Source organism: Diplotaxodon limnothrissa, linkage group LG22 (genome assembly GCF_057381915.1).
Source record: "Diplotaxodon limnothrissa isolate DT_005_m linkage group LG22, D_limnothrissa_male_GT1.1, whole genome shotgun sequence".
NCBI lineage: Eukaryota > Metazoa > Chordata > Actinopteri > Cichliformes > Cichlidae > Diplotaxodon > Diplotaxodon limnothrissa.
In genome coordinates, this window is record NC_140616.1 from 27,875,711 (window position 1) to 27,895,310 (window position 19,600).

Below are 19,600 nucleotides of genomic sequence, written 5' to 3' on the forward strand. Positions count from 1 at the left end.
AATTCTCCTGATATTATTCTTTTTGACATTTTAAATCAAATTCTTGGAGCAGCTCACGAAGCTGTTCCCTGGAAACTCTTGGGATCTCTTAAGTCTGAAGAATATTCGTAGCATAATGTCTCTCGGTAAGTACCAGCAGGCATGTTCGTATATGCCAGCCTTAAAATTTTTGCCAGAAATGCCAGAAAAATTTTAATCTGAGAGCTTGGTCCACAGACCAAAGACATGCACTACAGGGTCAGTGGTGACTTTAAATGAGACAGGTATGAATGTGAATGTGAGCATCTCCCTAGCACTCTGTCTCAGATGCACTGCTCCTCTTATTGTCAGCCAGGATAGGTTTCCATGCTTTTTTTCTGCTGCTGGCTGACAGCTGATATGCACTTAAGTGACAGGTCTGGTGCAGGGTCAGCAGCAGGACAGTCATCTGGGTCTGTAAGACTCCTGAACTCTGAAGTCTCTCTTTGTCTAACATGTCATCCATTTCTTAACTAGAAACCTGTTTCTCTTCTCAGCTATCAGCTGTTGTTTTAATTTAGACAGCTAGATGATGTTAAACAGAAGGAGCCCTGGCTCTTAATGACGGGTTGTAAAACGTGGCAAATTTTATTTGGCCCCCCTGTGGATATATTTATGAGAGATAATTGTAGGTCATCAAAATACAAAAGCACAATGTGCTATTTAATACAAAGCTTGTCCAATTTTAGCTAATTCAGCAACTGTTGAAGGAATCAAAATGTTTTACAAAGTGCTCCAGCTGGTGTTTTTTGATTACATGAGTCAGAGTGTAATGAGTTCACACTACTCTTGTTCACCTGCTAAACATGTGGTAACTGTGCACATTAACTTTGTTTATACATTTCTGCACATTCAGAAATCTCAAGTATATCTGTGTTCAGGTAAGTTTTGAGAAATCGTGTTCATCACTACACTAATGTTAGTTGGCAAACATTAGTGCTTGTAAACTGCAATAATACAGTCTCAGAACACGCTCGGGTTTCAGACGTTTTGAAGAAAAATGCTCCTGAAATTGTGTCTCTTCTTTGTTTTTGATTCTGGCTCCTCCATGATAATCAGTCTCTCTGCCTGCACACAGCACACTTTACCAGAGGTGCAGCTGCCCAGCTTCTGATCGAAACAGTGTGTGAAGGTGAAAATATCAATTTGTGTGTTGCAGGATAATTACATTTATGGAAAAAAAATTGGTGCTTGTATGATTCATAACTCGTATTTTGTACATAAAAAGACTCGTTGCTAAAGCACAGACCCACTTTTATATGCCAGTAGCTTCTGCATCCTGGTGTTTTCTGCTTTATGATCTGAGTCTATTTTCTTTTCCACAGAGGGGGAAAAGGAGCACCTAGATAGCCATAATTACCCTTTTGGAACCATGAAAGTCAAAAAGTGATTGAAGGTGCAGTCCTTCACCCTTTTTTGGAATTTGCACAACTAGCTAGGGAACATCCAATATCCCTACTAAGGACATTATTCATAGATGTTTTTGATCATTCTGAGAGATAAAAAGTAGAAAAAGTTGCCTTTCTGGCAACAAAAGGCGACATGAACTGGGAGATCACTAAACACTACCAACATTACCAGCTTAAATTTGATTTGATGAACACTGGAAGTCATTGGTTCCACACATTTTTTTAAGTGACTTTAAAGGATGCCATATGTTCTTTCTTGGGTCCCACAGTAGTCACAGAGTCCCTTTCAGATGGGCAGCTCCAGTCACAAAGCAGAGCTGTTCTGATTATAGGGCATTCACTGAAATAGTGGATGACATCAGTAACCAACTTTTTTGTGGGGGTTCTGTTGGGATAGCAGTGAGAAAAGCCTGGTCTGAGGCACAATAACAGACTGTGGCATGAAAGCGGTACCAGGGTAAATTGGCCTCAGAAGAGGCTGGTGAGAGCAGATATAATTTGAAAGAGAACAGAAGGCAAAAGGGCCGGAGTGCATGAAATGACAGGATAAAAAATGTAAATTACTGTATTACAGAATCCTTTTTCATGGGCATAAAAAAACCAAATTGTGATATGAAAGTAAAAGAGAGAAGTTTGGGTTATAGTTGTGGTGAGAGATCTATTGTAGTATATTTCTATACTTTTGACTTTGAAATTATATAGGCTTCCTTCCTTTGGCATGAACTCTTTACCTCAATTCTGTTTATGACTCTTTAGGCTGACTGTCCACTCCTCCTCTTCTTTGTCCTGTCTCCCCTCCACATCCATCTCCATCCTCCCGCTCCACCACAACACTCTCCTTCACTCTTGCCAAAACCTCAAGCCTGTACTAGAGCTGCAGACAAAGACACAAACATAAAGTGGCAACCTCTGGGTCAAGCCCTCATGATACAGACAGTCGCAGCGGCTGGAGGAAAGAATTTAAGAAAACGGACAAATGCAGTTTCATTGCTACCTACCTAAAACAGTTAATTACATATGGTCACTGATCTGGAATTGTTTTTGTAGGCTGTCTGTGAACAAACTCTGTGGTTCTTTGCAAGCTGCCTATTTAATCTCCTCCATGGATTTCCCTCACACTGGTTGAGCTGCATTGACACGTGCTGCAAGCTGTAGACGAAAAGGGGGGAAGGACCTTTCAGTTTGTGACAACGAAAGATTTCTTGATTATACTCACAACAGATCCCTCACACTTGTAGTGTCCAAGGTCTGATTCAGACTTCTTAGCAGAGTCTATGATGTAATCTACCTAAATGGCCAAGGTGATGCAGTTCTCTTGCTGATAAGTTCAAAAACTGTGGCAAAAATCTAACCGGAAAAGAATCGATAGTGCTGAAGGGTAAATGGACTGATTCTTATATAGCACTTTTCTAGTCTCCTGGAGTACTCAAAGCACCCAATACAACATGCTTCACTATCTTCTAAGCTTTTAATACTTCCTAACTAACACTGACACTCCGATGGATGCATCGGAGAAAAACCCGGGATTAGTATCTCACCCAAGAATACTTGACATGCAGACTGGAGGAACCAGGGATCAAACCACTAACCTTCCAATTGGTAGGTGACCTGCTCTACCTCCTGTGGTAGTGTGTGTCGTGCTTTGATGTTTGATCTTTCAGTTTTTCATGTACCTTTTAGAGTTTTATAATTGGCAAAATGGCCAGTTCAAGGTCATACCAAAGCATAAGTAAAGACTTTACCTAAGCCACACCAAAACCTTTGTTTTATTTACTTATTTGCATATATTTAGTTATTATATTCTTCTTCTGAATGAGCAGAATTCATGGTTCCATCGATTACAGCAAATGGTCCAGATCCTGAAGCACCAAATCTTCAGGTAGTGTGAGGCCATCACACTCGCACTACCACCACGATGTTTGACTGTCGGTGTTGGAGCCAAGTCCAGGCCAATATTTTACTCAGTTACATCATGCCATATTTAAGTATTTGTCATGATCTTTAAGTTTTTATTATAATCTTGATCATTTTATGTTATAATGTAATATGCTGTGCTCCATAAATTAATCCTGCTTTGTTAGTCTGTTGTTGTTGTAAAGTGTTGGTAGATGTCGTAAAGGGGGTGTGTATTTGGCCCGCATGCGGAGGGGTGTGGGTAAAAGGTTAGGTAAGCAAGCAGGACGTGGAGCAACAGTTTTCTGACCGTCGCCGTTTTAATGTCATTTTTTGTTGTAACACAAAGGGAATATAAACGGAGCTCCCACCAGAGGCATTTGTTTTGTACCTTTCGATTTGTAAGGAAAATAAATGTTTTGCCCCTTTTTTCCTTTGCCTCGTTTTTTGCTACCGGAAGGCATCCAAGAGACTTAACAAGAGCACGAGTCAGAAACTTTACGTTCTGCAGAAGTGGCAAAGAAGGACCGAAGGTTGCCGCTATAATAGTCAGAAAACTGCTGAGCATGCAGACAGTGCTTCAGCAATATCGTCCAGACGCAGTAAAGCACATCGAAGCAGTCGAACCTCTTCTGTTGTGTCTTCGACCACATATTCTGCCAGGCTAAAGATTGAGGCAGAGAGGGCTGCTCTGGTAGCGCGTGCTGAGGCATTAAAGCAAAAGATGGAGATTGACAGACAAGAAGCTGTTCTTAAGGCAAAAAGGGAGGAATGGGAGTTGCAAACAGCTATTGCTGCAGCTAACGCAAAGCTTGAGGTGCTGACTGTGAAGGAGCCAGCCCATAACACTTCTGCTGACTTGGTCAACAAAATGGCTACCTGCCAAAGATCTCCGGGCCAAAGTATTGGGGCCAGTTTTGGTTTGGTTCAGCCAGAACATGAAGATGTCGGTCGAGGATGTGAGTCAGAGGTAATGCAGGGCTCAGAAAGGAGTAGCAGGCTTCCTCGTCCATTGAATAAGAAGGATAATAGCCAGTCTATTACTAGTCAAGGCAGGATGACTGATGTTAAAGACTTGTTGAATGTCATGAAGCGACAAAACGAGATTACAGAGCTCCTACTAAAACAACAGAAAGCATCCACTCTCCCTCCTTTGGATGTTCCAGTATTCAGTGGGGATCCACTGGAGTTTGGGTTTTTTATGAAAGCGTTCAAGCATGGGATTGAGGAAAGGACAGACAGCAATAGAGATAGGTTGCGCTTCCTGGAGCAGTTCACCCAAGGGAGACCCAAGGTTCTTGTTCGTAGCTGTTCGCACATGTATCCTGACAGGGGCTACGCTGAAGCTAAGAGGCTTCTGCGCAAGCATTTCGGGGATGAATATACTATTGCCTCAGCCTACATTGAAAGAGCTCTAAAATGGCCTGTAATTAAGCCAGAGGATGGTGATGCACAGTAGACAGCATGGAGTACATTGAGGAGATGGATAGCCCTACTAATATGAGAACAGTTATCTCCAAGCTTCCTTTTAAATTAAGGGAAAGGTGGAGGGGTTTTGCCTGTGACATTCAAGAACGTACAGCAATGAGAGCTAGATTCGCTGATCTGGTCAGTTTTGTAGAGAAGCAGGCAAAGATCGCTTCTCACCCATTGTTTGGTAACATTCAGGACACCACTTTGTCTAGAGACAAGGGCAAAGCAAAGGTGTGCAAAGAGAATGCTCTGAAATTCAAGGAGAGGGAAAGCATCTTTGCTACTAATACGGCACCTGTGTCAAACAGTCCAGAGCAGACAAAGAGGGAAAGGGAAAATGTAGGCTCTACAGGTGGAAGACAGTGTCTTTTCTGTCATAAGGGAGGACATAACCTCAGTACCTGCAGACTCCTCAAGCAAAAGCCTCACAGAGAAAGGCTTGATTTCCTCAAATCAAAGAGCTTGTGTTTTGGTTGCCTGTCACAGGGGCATCTGAGCAAAGGCTGTCAGCAAAGACACACGTGTGAGACTTGTTCTCAGAAACATCCCACAATTCTGCATAAGGAGCAGTACTCTTCTCCTGATAGTGACAGTAAAAGTATCAGAGAACCAGCAGCAAGTTTTTCTCCAGCAGCAGGCAGTGAAACATGCGGTTGTACTGGGGCTGGCGAAGCAGTCTGTGCACTTTCAATTGTGCCTGTGAAGGTCAGATGTTCAAGGAGCAACACAACAGTTGAATCATACGCGTTCTTAGACCCAGGAAGCACTGGAACCTTTTGTACAGATGAGCTGATGAGGGATTTACAGGTCACAGGAAAAAGGTCCAACATTCTGCTCCGCACCATGGGAAAGGAAGCGACAATCAGTACTCATGTCGTTAAGGGTCTCGAGGTCAGTGGTTTGGATGAGGATAACTTTTTGAAGATTCCCCAGGTTTTCACACAGGCAGAGATTCCAGTAACAAAGGAGAACATTCCACAACAAAGCGATGTGGACAGATGGCCTTATTTGAAGGAGGTTCAGCTCAAGCAGATTGATGGAAAAATTGGTATGTTAATAGGCACGAATGTACCAAAGGCGCTTGAGCCCTGGAAGGTTACAGTGGGGCAAAAAAGTATTTAGTCAGCCACCGATTGTGCAAGTTCCCCCACTTAAAATGATGACAGAGGTCAGTAATTTGCACCAGAGGTACACTTCAACTGTGAGAGACAGAATGTGAAAAAAAAATCGATGAATTCACATGGTAGGATTTGTAAAGAATTTATTCGTAAATTAGGGTGGAAAATAAGTATTTGGTCACCTCAAACAAGGAAAATCTCTGGCTCTCACAGACCTGTAACGTCTTCTGTAAGAAGCTTTTCTGTCCCCCACTCGTTACCTGTATGAATGGCACCTGTTTGAACTCATCATCTGTATAAAAGACACCTGTCCACAGCCTCAAACAGTCAGACTCCAAACTCCGCCATGGCCAAGACCAAAGAGCTTTCGAAGGACACCAGGAAAAGTATTGTAGACCTGCACCAGACTGGGAAGAGTGAATCTACAATAGGCAAGCAGCTTGGTGTGAAAAAATCAACTGTGGGAGCAATCATCAGAAAATGGAAGACATACAAGACCACTGATAATCTCCCTCGATCTGGGGCTCCACGCAAGATCTCATCCCGTGGGGTCAAAATGATCATGAGAACGGTGAGCAAAGATCCCAGAACCACACGGGGGGACCTGGTGAATGACCTGCAGAGAGCTGGGACCAAAGTAACAAAGGTCACCATCAGTAACACACTACAACGGCGGGGAATCAAATCCCGCAGTGCCAGACGTGTTCCGCTGCTGAAGCCAGTGCATGTCCAGGCCCGTCTGAAGTTTGCCAGAGAGCACATGGATGATACAGCAGAGGATTGGGAGAATGTCATGTGGTCAGATGAAACCAAAGTAGAACTTTTTGGTATAAACTCAACTCGTCGTGTTTGGAGGAAGAAGAATACTGAGTTGCATCCCAAGAACACCATACCTACTGTGAAGCATGGGGGTGGAAACATCATGCTATGGGGCTGTTTTTCTGCCAAGGGGACAGGACGACTGATCCGTGTTAAGGACAGAATGAATGGGGCCATGTATCGTGAGATTTTGAGCCAAAACCTCCTTCCATCAGTGAGAACTTTGAAGATGAAACGAGGCTGGGTCTTCCAACATGACAATGATCCAAAACACACCGCCCGGGCAACAAAGGAGTGGCTCCGTAAGAAGCATTTGAAAGTCCTGGAGTGGCCTAGCCAGTCTCCAGACCTCAACCCCATAGAAAATCTGTGGCGGGAGTTGAAAGTCCGTGTTGCTCGGCGACAGCCCCAAAACATCACTGCTCTCGAGAAGATCTGCATGGAGGAATGGGCCAAAATACCAGCTACTGTGTGTGCAAACCTGGTAAAGACCTATAGTAAACGTTTGACCTCTGTTATTGCCAACAAAGGTTATGTTACAAAGTATTGAGTTGTATTTTTGTTATTGACCAAATACTTATTTTCCACCCTGATTTACGAATAAATTCTTTACAAATCCTACCATGTGGATTCATGGATTTTTTTTTCACATTCTGTCTCTCACAGTTGAAGTGTACCTCTGGTGCAAATTACTGACCTCTGTCATGATTTTAGGTGGGGGAACTTGCACAATCGGTGGCTGACTAAATACTTTTTTGCCCCACTGTATCAACAGTGAGGGCAACGGCCCATATGCTGTAAAAACTGCACTAGGCTGGACGATTAATGGACCTCTGCTAAGAGAAGAGGGTATTGCTCAAGGAGCTGTTGAGTGGCCACCGGTGATGGTGAACAGGATATCGGTGACAAAGCTAGAGGAGCTCTCACAGCAGCAAATGAGGTATGATTTCCCTGAGCATGAGTTATCTGAGAAAATGGAAATGTCGGCCAGAGACAGACAATTTATGGAGTCTGTGTCACTGTCAGTGAAGCAGGTTCATGGTCACTACAACATTGGCCTTCCTTTAAAGAACAAGGGGGCTGCATTTCCAAACAACCGTGTTGTGGCGGTACAAAGAGCAGAAGGCCTGAAACGGAGGCTGTTAAGAGACAGTGAGTTTCATCAAGAGTACACAAAGTTTATGACAGAGACACTGGAAAGGGGCTATGCCGAAGAAGTTCCTGTGGCAGAAACTTGTAAAAGTGGTAGCAGAATATGGTATCTCCCACATCATGGGGTCTACCACCCAACCAAGCACAAGTTGAGAGTGGTATTTGACTGTGCATCCACGTATCAAGGCATGTCACTGAACTCACAGCTGTTGCAGGGGCCAGACTTAACCAATTCCCTCATAGGTGTTTTGATGAGGTTCAGGCAGGAACCAGTTGCCTTCATGTCTGATATTGAAGGCATGTTTCATCAAGTCAGGGTTCCCGCTGAAGATGCTGATCTGTTGAGATTCTTGTGGTGGCCACAGGGAGATCTTGATAAAGGCCTCAAGGAATACAGAATGGTAGTTCACTTGTTCGGCGCAACTTCTTCACCAAGCTGTGCATGCTACGCGCTGCAAAGGTGTGCTGAGGACAATCAGGCGAGGTTCAACCATATTGCAGCGAACACTGTTCTGAGGAACTTTTATGTGGATGATTGCCTGAAGTCTGTCAGCACTGAAGAGCAGGCAATCTCACTGATTCGGGACCTCAGGACTTTGTGCGCTGCAGGAGGTTTCAAGCTCACTAAGTGGATTTCCAACAGCAGAGCGGTGCTTGCGTCTATACCTGAGGATGACAGGGCTAAAGAAGTCAAGGAGCTCGATCTTGAAATGGACTGCCTCCCTATTGAAAGAGCTTTAGGGGTTCAGTGGTGCGTGGAGTCTGACACGCTGAGATTCAGAGTTCTGGTTGAGAGCAAACCACTCACAAGGAGAGGACTGCTTTCAATGGTAAGCACTATATATGACCCACTTGGAATTTTATCCCCTCTGATCTTGCCAGTGAAGCACATCCTGCAAGAGCTAAGCAGAACAAAGCATGCATGGGATGATTTCATGCCAGAAGCTCTGTCTATGCAGTGGCAACAATGGGTCGGCAGTTTGCACCACTTAGCTAGGTTTGAAGTAGACAGATGTGTGAGACCAGTCAACCTTGGCAAGATCTCTTCAGCTCGACTTCATCACTTTGCCGACGCAAGTGAAAGGGGGTATGGCATAGCCACATACCTGGTTTCAAAAAACAATCTGAACCAGCCCCATAGTGCTTTCATTATTGGTAAAGCCAGGGTTACACCATTGAAGCCAGTGACCATACCACGACTCGAGCTTACTGCTGCAGTGGTGGCAGCAAAGATGGACAGGATGGTAAGAGCCGAACTGGAGTTGGAGTTGGAGGAGTCTGTCTTTTGGACGGACAGCACGTCGGTGATTAAGTACCTCAAGAATGAAACAGCGAGGTTTCGTACGTTTGTTGCCAATCGAGTTGCTGCCATCAAGGATAGATCAGCTGTCTCTCAGTGGAGATATGTGAACACCTCGGCCAATCCCGCAGACTTTGCTTCCAGAGGGCTCAGTGTTGGTGCCTTTCTCAAGGCAAAGACATGGATCACGGGTCCAGATTTCATTTTGAAACCAGAAATGGAGTGGCCAGAAATGCCAGACAGTGTATGCCAGCCAATCTGTAACGACCCAGAAGTCAAAGAAGCATCGGTATATGCTCTTGTGGTTGAAGAAGCTGCAGACGCCACCTCTCAGCTCATTCATCATTACTCAAGCTGGCGTCGGGTTAAAAGAGCCGTTGCATGGGTCTTGAGATTAAAAGGTGTGCTGAAGCTTCTTGCTCAAAAGAGGAAGGATTTAAAAGCGAATCTCTATGATGGAAGGTTGGAGCAGGAGAAGCAAATGACACATTTCAAGGCTAACCTTCCCATCTTGCCACTTTCTGTGAGTGACATGGCTGAGGCAGAAGTGGAGATCGTGCGCTTCAGTCAAGGGCAGCGGTTTAGCGAAGAGATTGCCAAGCTGCAACAAGGAAAGACAGTGTCAAAGGATAACCCTCTTTGTCAGTTGTCGCCAGTTGTACAGGATGGCATTCTGAGAGTGGGTGGCAGATTGAGCAGATCTAGCATGCAAGAGGAGTTAAAACACCCTGCAATCTTGGCTAAGGATCAGCATATAGCCACTCTCATTCTCAGATCTACTCACGAGGATCTTGGGCATTGTGGCAGGAATCATGTCCTATCAAAGGTACGGCAGAAGTACTGGATACTAAGATCTCATGCTGCTGTCCGGAAGATTTTGTCCCGGTGCGTCGCCTGCAGACGGCATCATGGGAAAGCGGCAAGTCAGATCATGGCAGATCTTCCTACTGAAAGGCTCACGCCCGATGAGCCACCGTTCACAAGTGTCGGTGTGGACTACTTTGGTCCCTTCGAAATCAAAAGGGGTAGGACCATGATCAAAAGGTATGGCGTGGTTTTTACCTGCTTGACAGTGAGGGCTGTGCATATTGAGCTGGCAAATTCGTTGGACACGGACTCTTGTATTCATGCCTTGCGGAGGTTCATTGCTAGGAGGGGACAGGTTCAGTTGATGCGTTCTGATAATGGAACAAACTTTGTAAGTGCAGAGAGGGAGCTGCGGGAAGCAGTGCGTGCTTTGGATAATGCAAAGATTCAAGAAGCCTTGTTGGTTAAAGGCATCACATGGATATTCAACCCCCCAGCTGCCTCGCATTTTGGAGGAGTTTGGGAGCGGCAGATACGGTCCATACGCAAAGTGCTCAGCTCCGTTGTGGAGCAGCAGATCCTTGATGAGGAGGGTCTGCACACACTGCTGTGTGAGGTAGAGGCGATTATCAATAGCCGTCCTATCTCAAGAGTCTCTACCGATCCGAACGACCTGGAGGCCTTGACGCCAAACCATTTGCTTTAGATGAAAGCCAAAACTCTGCTACCTCCTGGAGTATTCAGCAGGAGCGACTTGTACTCGAGGCGTAGATGGCGTCAAGTCCAGTACTTGGCAGATTTGTTTTGGACACGGTGGATCAAGGAGTATCTGCCAGACTTGCAAAGGCGACAAAAGTGGGCCCAGCCACAAAGAAATATCAGTCAAGCTGATATTGTCCTCATCGTGGATGATTCCGCTCCAAGAAATTCATGGCTAATGGGTCGAGTGATTCAGACGTTTGAGGATGCCAAAGGTCGGGTTCGTCAAGCCAAGGTGAAGACCAGCAAAAACATTCTCCTACGACCTGTGGCGAAGCTTTGTGTGCTGCTAGAGTGTGATATGTAGCGCCCCTTCTACATATTACTCAAGAGACAGCGGTAAAGGCTGGTCTCCTATGGTGAGTAATGTGCTTGAACCTCTGACTCCATTCCCTAATCTCCCCAACATACACACATACACGCATCCGCGAAGACATGTTCCAGCTTAAGAAGAGTTCCTGCTGTAACAAGACAAACGAAGTTTCTGTTGGAATAAGGACATTAATGTGCCATATGAGCAGTTCAAGTACTTTGTATATTTGCCTGTTCGTTATCTGGAAGGTTTGATTTGTTGTTCTGAACAATATATTAGTGTATGTATAAGAGTAATTGTTTTGTGGCTCACAAGAACAATTAGGGGCCAGGATGTTGGAGCCAAGTCCAGGCCAATATTTTACTCAGTTACATCATGCCATATTTAAGTATTTGTCATGATCTTTAAGTTTTTATTATAATCTTGATCATTTTATGTTATAATGTAATATGCTGTGCTCCATAAATTAATCCTGCTTTGTTAGTCTGTTGTTGTTGTAAAGTGTTGGTAGATGTCGTAAAGGGGGTGTGTATTTGGCCCGCATGCGGAGGGGTGTGGGTAAAAGGTTAGGTAAGCAAGCAGGACGTGGAGCAACAGTTTTCTGACCATCGCCATTTTAATGTCCTTTTTTGTTGTAACACAAAGGGAATATAAACGGAGCTCCCACCAGAGGCATTTGTTTTGTACCTTTCGATTTGTAAGGAAAATAAATGTTTTGCCCCTTTTTTCCTTCGCCTCGTTTTTTGCTACCGGAAGGCATCCAAGAGACTTAACAAGAGCACGAGTCAGAAACTTTACGTTCTGCAGAAGCGGCAAAGAAGGACCGAAGGTTGCCGCTATAATAGTCGGCATGATGTTGTTTTTATGAAATGCTCTCTTAATTTAATGCCAGATGTCTTGGGACTCAAACATTCTGAAAAATCTACCTTTTGTCTCATCAGTCTACAGAATATGTTCCCAAAAGTCCTGGGGATCAACAAGATGTTCTTTGGAAAATGTGAGACGAGCTTTTGTACTCTTTTTGGTCAGCAGTGTTTTTAATCTTGGCTCTCTCATTAACATTCACACATAGTCAAAGCCTGACAGATGCACTGGAGAGGGCAACATTAACATGTAAGCTGCAAATAACAGGCATCCTTAACACGAGCTTAATGTTCAAGTTCCATTCATAATCAGCCTACTAGTTATTAAGCATGTGCAAAGGTTTGAAAAAACTGCATGTGTCAAAAAGTCTAAGCCTATGACAGCTAGCATTTTCTAACCAAAGCCACCCAGCGGCCAAGAAGCTCCGCACAGAGTTCTGTGTCAGCTAGGAGACAGGAGCTGTGTCACTGTGTTAATACCTACTTGTGCTCATTTCCCAAGGCGACTTATCTTTCCCAGGGGAAACGGACACTGATCCATTTAGCTGCTTGTTAGGACCGCTGTTTTGTCTTGCCTCTACTTCCTCCTGCCAGCTCCAGGGCTCCAAACAGAGCCCACATGGTCAGTCATACATAAACACAAGAGATTTCAATTGAAGCAATTGCACATTGAGATTGATTGCATAAAAAATGAATACAACGTGGACCCCGTATTTCTTGGAAATAATCTTACGTAATTGCACAGAGAACCCAAAATCATTTTCTAGCATGATTGGCAGTGAGTGCTTGAAATCCACATCATGGCTCACAGTGCAGGTTTACCATGGTGGTTGCAATCACTAACAGTAATAAACAGGAGTGTGAGGAATAGTTATACTGGTTCTGACTGAGCTCAGTGACATTTAAATATCAGGTGGTTGGTTTTAGAATTACTTATATCGAGTATAAAATCATTGTGCTATATAAATCTTTTTTGCTATAGGTTGTCATGAGGCATTCAAGATCATTCATATTTTCTTCTCACTAATACAGTGCAGAGGCTTAAACATTCATATTCAATTATTTTTAGTCCTACTGCCCTAAGTGTTGTAGGATATTATAACAATAATAACATAGAGTTTGAATGTGGCATAAAAGTGGTTCTAGTTCCAACCATCTGCTTCTATCTATCTGTTTCTAGACAAGACTAAAAGACAGGATTCAGTCAACAACTAGAGCAACCAGACACAGCAGTAAAAAGAGATAAAGATTAGACTAAAGATCATTGTGACTCAGTTGAGCAGACTGAAAGACTATGCTTCTTCCTGTGGCTGCGGTATGAATAGGATAGAGTTTAGAGGGGGATAAACTTCCAGCATCAACGTCGCTACCAACCCAAGTCTGTCCATGAGGCATGTGTACCAGTGTTGACGTCGTAGGGAGTAGATTGAGAAGTCACTCGTGACTAATTTCCACAAAATGGAGTTAAAGGTCTGTGACAGCTGTTATGTAACCAGCAAAAGGGCTGTGAATATGCTAAGGGTGATCCGTCACAGTGTTTTAGAGACAGAATATTCCGTTTATTTTAATTATTTTTGAATTAATGATGGGTCACATGACTTCCATAGAGTGGTAATGTTTAGCACTGTTGCCTCAAACCAAGAAGGTCTTGCTTTGGTTCAAATCTGTTGTCTGGGGCCTTTCTGGTGGAGTTTCGTATGTGGGGGTTCTCTCAGGGTTCTCCTGGTTCCTCCCACTGTCCAAATACACTCTTGTCAGGTGAGCACTGAGAAAGGCTCATGACTTATCCAGGGTGTATCCCATTTTCCACCCCATGACCACTGGGATAAGCTTCACACCTGCATGAACCAGAATTGGATAAATGGTTAAAAAATGGAGGGCTGTCTAGTTTATTCAAATACGATTATGAATGGCATTCAGTTCACACTTTTAGTCAGTTTCTTAATGCTGGTTGTGCACAAGTAAAAATATAAAGGATGGGATCCACCTATGTAAAAAAAAATCATTATTGAACATTTTCTTGACTCTTACATTTTAAAAATTAAATTCTAATAATTTTATTTTAATTTTAAGATGTGAAAATTAATGATTCATTTGTTTTTTCCCTCACTATCATACAGCCATGTCATCCAGACCCTATAGAATCACTGTTCTGTCAATCCTGATGTTTTGAAATTTTATATTGTTGCAGATTGCCACACAAACCAACTTAATCATAGTCTTCCTGTGTTGGCAGGCGTGACACACTGCCAGTAGTCACAACCACCGGTATTGCCAGTAAAAGCAAAACTCCCTTTCATGAGTGTATCAAGCTGTTCTGTACTTTAAGTAAGCATCAACCACTTTTAGTATAAATACTCAAATTGAAACTGACACTTTATATTTGCTCCATATTAATCCAGGAAACAAGGACTAGAGTTTTTCCACCATAATATACCCCATGCTCCTGTTGTGTAGCGCCAAAGCCATAAATAAAAGCTTCAGACTGCATGTCTTTTGTGGGCATGTGCTGGTGTATGTAAGCTTGGTGATTTCAGACTGGTGTGTAAAATATGGCTGAAAGTCTTCTTGGCTTAAAAACTACAGATTTATAGAAATAAATATCTTTAGCTCAGTTTATTTGGTATGTCCTTACTTGCTACATTTTTAGGTTTAGTGATATTCAAAAAGGAGATGTATTGTAGCTATCGGGGTATCTTCACAGTCATTTATTAAAATGATCCTCTTCATGCTTAGGCTATTTTCATTAAGCCGACTAATCGAGTAAAACACCAATAACCTGACTCATATTCAGTGAGGGAAAAACATTCCCCAAGCTTCTCTTGACACAGTAACATGAGCGAAATAGTAATCTGTGAGTTTCCTAAGTGTACTGTAGCTGAAAGTCTTCCAGAGTTTGAGTAGTACTCTGCAATTGTTTCTCATAACAAAAGGGAAATATGTCTATTATTGTTTTTAATCCAAGGAATACTCTGAAATTAATATAAGAACACTAGTAATATGAAGATGATTAAAAAAAGACAATCTGCTAATCAATGTTTTGCATTAATAACGGATCAAATTTGTTACAAAATTACCATATTGGTCAAACAGGGCCGTTTCCAGCGATAAACTCAGAGAATTATCTCATTAGGAGTATAGTCATGCACCTTTTTATGTGCAGAACAAGCCTGCATGGAAATATCAAAGAAAAGCCTTTGCTAAATGCGTAATGCAGTGACGTGGAAAGGACCTGATGAATAGATTTATTAAATGTGACGTGCAAAACTTGTGACAATGTCCGTGGAGGCTTCCACTCCACTGGAGAGATGGAAACTAAATGAAAACATCAGGTCTGTGTGGAACAAAAGGAAACTTTAAGCTTCCTAAGAGAGAAAAATGAAATGACATGTTTTTCCACATTCTTTCAATGATGTCACTTTTTTGTGTTCTCCTACTCTCCAACTATTTGATGGCATCTGACTGGAGAATTCTTGCTGTTCATTTCAGCTCCACCTATATATTAATCACATGTTAAACATGTAACAGCATTCGCATATTTTCTAAAGTCTTCCTACTGTAGTTTTCTTCAACTATAGTAAGAATTTTGACATCTTTAGCTCATTGTCTGGTCTCAACATGGCTGTTTGTAAAAAGAAAGAAAAACTGCATGCTACCTGTTACTTGGCTTACGCACCAAATGAGCTACTGAAGAAGGTGGAACAGTTTAGCGAATAAAGGCTGATGTTTTTCTTTGGCGATAGCAGAGACCAAAACGCAAAAAGAGAGTAAGTATTGAACATAGATTGTTCTGGAGAACAAGAATGACTCCCAGCCTTTCTCTTCACATTGACATTATGAGATGTTAATACAGTTAGGTCCATAAATATTTGGACAGAGACAATTTTTGTTTCTAATTTTGGTTCTGTTCATTACCACAATTAATTGTAGTGCAGATTTTCAGCTTTAATCCAGTGGGTTGAACATAAAAATGTGAGGAACTAAAGTATTTTTTACACAATCCCTTGATTTCAGGGGCTCAAAAGTAATTGGACAAATTAAATAACTGAAAATAAAATGTTCATTTCTAATGCTCGGTTGAAAACCCTTTGCTGGCAATGAGAGCCTGAAGTTTTGAACTCATGCACATCACCAGATGTTGGGTTTTTCCTTTTTAATGCTCTGCCAAGCCCTTATTTCTTCAGCTTTCAGTTGCTGTTTTTTTGTGGGCCTTTCTGTCTGAAGTTTAGTCTTCAGGGTTACGGTTAGGGTGAAATGCATGCTCAATTGGGTTAATTTGATTTGATATACCTTTATTAGTCCCACAAGGGGAAATTTCATATGGCTGCCGACCTATTGCACGCAATGGCGGCGCCATCTTACCCTCCGACCATATATACATTACACAAAACATCACATGGGGAAGACAGGTCAGAGAGGTATAACCAGTGTTGGGTAAGTTACTTTAAATTAGTAACTTAGTTACATTACTAGTTACTTCTATCAAAAGTAACTCAGTTACTTCAAGTTACTCGTTACTTTCAGAGTAACTAGTTACTAGGGAAAGTAACTAGTAACTTTCAGCTGTCAGCTACTTAGAAAAGGATCCTGGTGTTATTTGTCTCTCAGAAACAGTTCATAACTTCCCTTCAACTCATTCATGTCACCTAAAAGGTAAACCTGTTTCTCCATCACCTGTTCAGCTCTGATGATCCAGTAAGGACATCTCCTGGTTTCATCTTCATGTTTCCCTCTCACCACATAACCAAACTATATCATGACCAGCAGCTTTACAGCTGTGGCTCCAGCAAACATCAGCTGATAGTAGAAAGTAATATTAAATAAATTCTAACAACAGCTGATCAAGCTTAAAAGTGCTGCTGTTGTTTAGCGCGACATCCACTGGTTTCCTCTTTCTGGCGCAAAGTGTGCAATATATAAACAAGAGAGAAAAGCCGATCAGCTGATCATTGATCAGTTTCATGATTGAAGTAGAAACAGGAGGGGGAGGGGGAGAGGATGAGAGAAGAAGAGGCAGCTGTGCTGCGTAAACACAGAATAACTCCAGCTTTGTGTCTTTTTCATTGTAGCTGAAACACAAACTGTGTTCCTTTTCACCTCAATACGAAACACGTGATAATTTCTCTAAATACGAGGCGATTCCGTTTTTTACGGGACGGTTGGCAAGTCTAATAATTAACCTTATGAACAAAATAAAGTTCAACATCAGTAACATAGCACCCACCCAGCTGTATAGAAACTCCGTCATGCTAGCTAGTACGCAGTACGGAAAAGTCAGCATAACGAAAATAAACTCCACCTAAACTTGGTTTATATGTGTCACGGTCCGGGGCAGCGGCCGTGTGAAGAGTGGAAAGGAGGACTCAGATGCAGCACTTACTCAGATGTGAAGGTGATTTATTGACAATACTGAACATAAAGTGGAGATGGCAAAACAGAACTAAGGACGAACTAAACTGGGAGAAACTACACAAAGGGAGTGGCAAACCTGAACATGAAGGGAGAACAGCAGGGAGAGCACGCAGGGGATTACACCAGGTATGAACACAGACGACGCGACGAGGAGCAGAGGAAATCACACACTATAAGTACACAAAGAGACACTGGGAAATCACACACAGGTGGGGGAAACAGCTGGACCTGATTAACCTGACGAGACAGGGGAACACTAACACCAGGGACCAACAGAGGGAGCACAAACCCAGAACCCAGTGTCTAAAATCCCAAACACAAACCATCCCAAAACAGCCATGAATAATAATGAAAGTAATAACAATAAAGAACATAAACATAAAGTCACTGAGTCATGGTCGCAGGACCATGACAATATGTGACTCAGATACACTGCAGGTCATAACTTCTTACCTGAAGTTCAGTTCACCTGATACTCGGACCGGCGGCTGCTTCGGGTCTGTCCTCTTGCCTCCCTTTTCTTTCATCCACCTGCTGGCCTCCACCACTTACTAATGTTATTGAATCTGTGGAAGCTCCGCGATAGCCACCACACGAAGTAACGAATAACGAGCCTATCTAAATCCCAGTAACGAGTAACGCGTTCCCGGTTTTGGCATAATAACTAGTTACAGTACTCGTTACCACAATAATAACGTAGCTACTGTAACGCATTACTTAATAACGCGTTAGTCCCAACACTGGGTATAACAATGGAAAATGCGCCACATGAGGAAAGATAAGGAGAAAAAAATAACTCCCCCCAGACTGAGCTCCAACAGGGAGATCAGTTTGAGAACAGAAAAAAACACCTCTGCACAGAGCACATGAAAAAACTCTTAATACACCAAAGAAACACGTGACAAACAACAGGTGTGGGTAAAGGGTGAGAGACAGCCGAATTAGACAGTATATCCGGGCCTGCGTGCGCTGGTCACCATGATCCACCGTCAAGCATCGGAAGGGAACAAGCATCGAAGGCGTTTGGAAAGGGAGGGGGGATGAGTGTGTGCATATCAGTGTATGTATGTGTGTGTGTGTCCAGAGTTCAGCTGAGACAGTGTCCTTCGCCCTGCTAGGCTAAGTAAACAGTCTTCCAGCCAACCCAGGTGGCCTTGCATGGAATGGGAAGGAACAGACTAAACACAGTCGTTATCAGGGTGTTTGTTGTTCAGCTCCAGCCTTGCGACCGCAGCTGGTGCCGAGAGGGTATCCGCATGAAGTGATGGTGCTTTTTACTTTAGTGCGAACAACTCATATGAATTTCAAAGCTGTTCTAACAGTCCAACACTGGTCTCTCAATCTCCTGTTGGAGAGCCGCGAGCTTTCTATGATGTTATCCAAACTTACGTTCCGTGATGTTGTCATTCTTTTTGCTCAAAGAGCAGGTTCTGAGAACTCACGACCGCAGTGCACTTCCCCAAGATGTGACCGAATTTGCGCTCAAAGGTGTTGTTCGAGCTAGCCCCTCCAGATGTAATCCAGTTTTTCACTCAGGGGTCTTGTTCTGAGTATTCACAGCAGCCGTGCGTTCTCCAAGATCTTCTCCGTGCTGCACTCAATGAGCCCATTTTGAGAAACTCACGCCTCGTGCCATCATTTCAATCCCAGCGGGCAGCCTTGTGGGGGTTTGAACAGCCGGTTCCGCTTCCTTAATTCTTCGATAAGCCAGGGCCAAGCCAGCTTCGATCAGCAAGAACCCTGTTATCATGGTTCCGAATAGGTAGATATCTTCAGCAGTCAAGCTCACCCGAGCCCAGACTTCTCGTTGAGAAGGGGTGTCAATTCAGAGACCAGTTGATCAAATCCATAATTCTCTTTTAGGTTTTAGAGAACAGACTGTGAGAGAGTGTTCCAGGGAAAAGTAATACAAAAAACACAAGACTAGACAAGGACATACGAGGCTAAGCAGGGAAGCTAAGGGAGAGGAGGAGGAGGAGGAGAGGAGAAAAGTGCGACCGCCTTCGTCAAGAGCAAGAGCAGTTAGTTAACAGTTAAGATCAGGCCATTCAAAAATATCCTACTTCTTGCCAAAGCCACTCCTGGATTGCTTTGGCTGTATGTTTTTGATCATTGTCCATCAGTATTATGAAATTCAGCCCAATCAATTTGACTGCATTTAGCTGAAATAGGCAGACAGTATTTGGCTAATTCTGTCCTGTGTCACATCATCAGTAAACACTAGTGTCCCAGTGTCATTGGCAGACATGCACGCCCAAGCCATC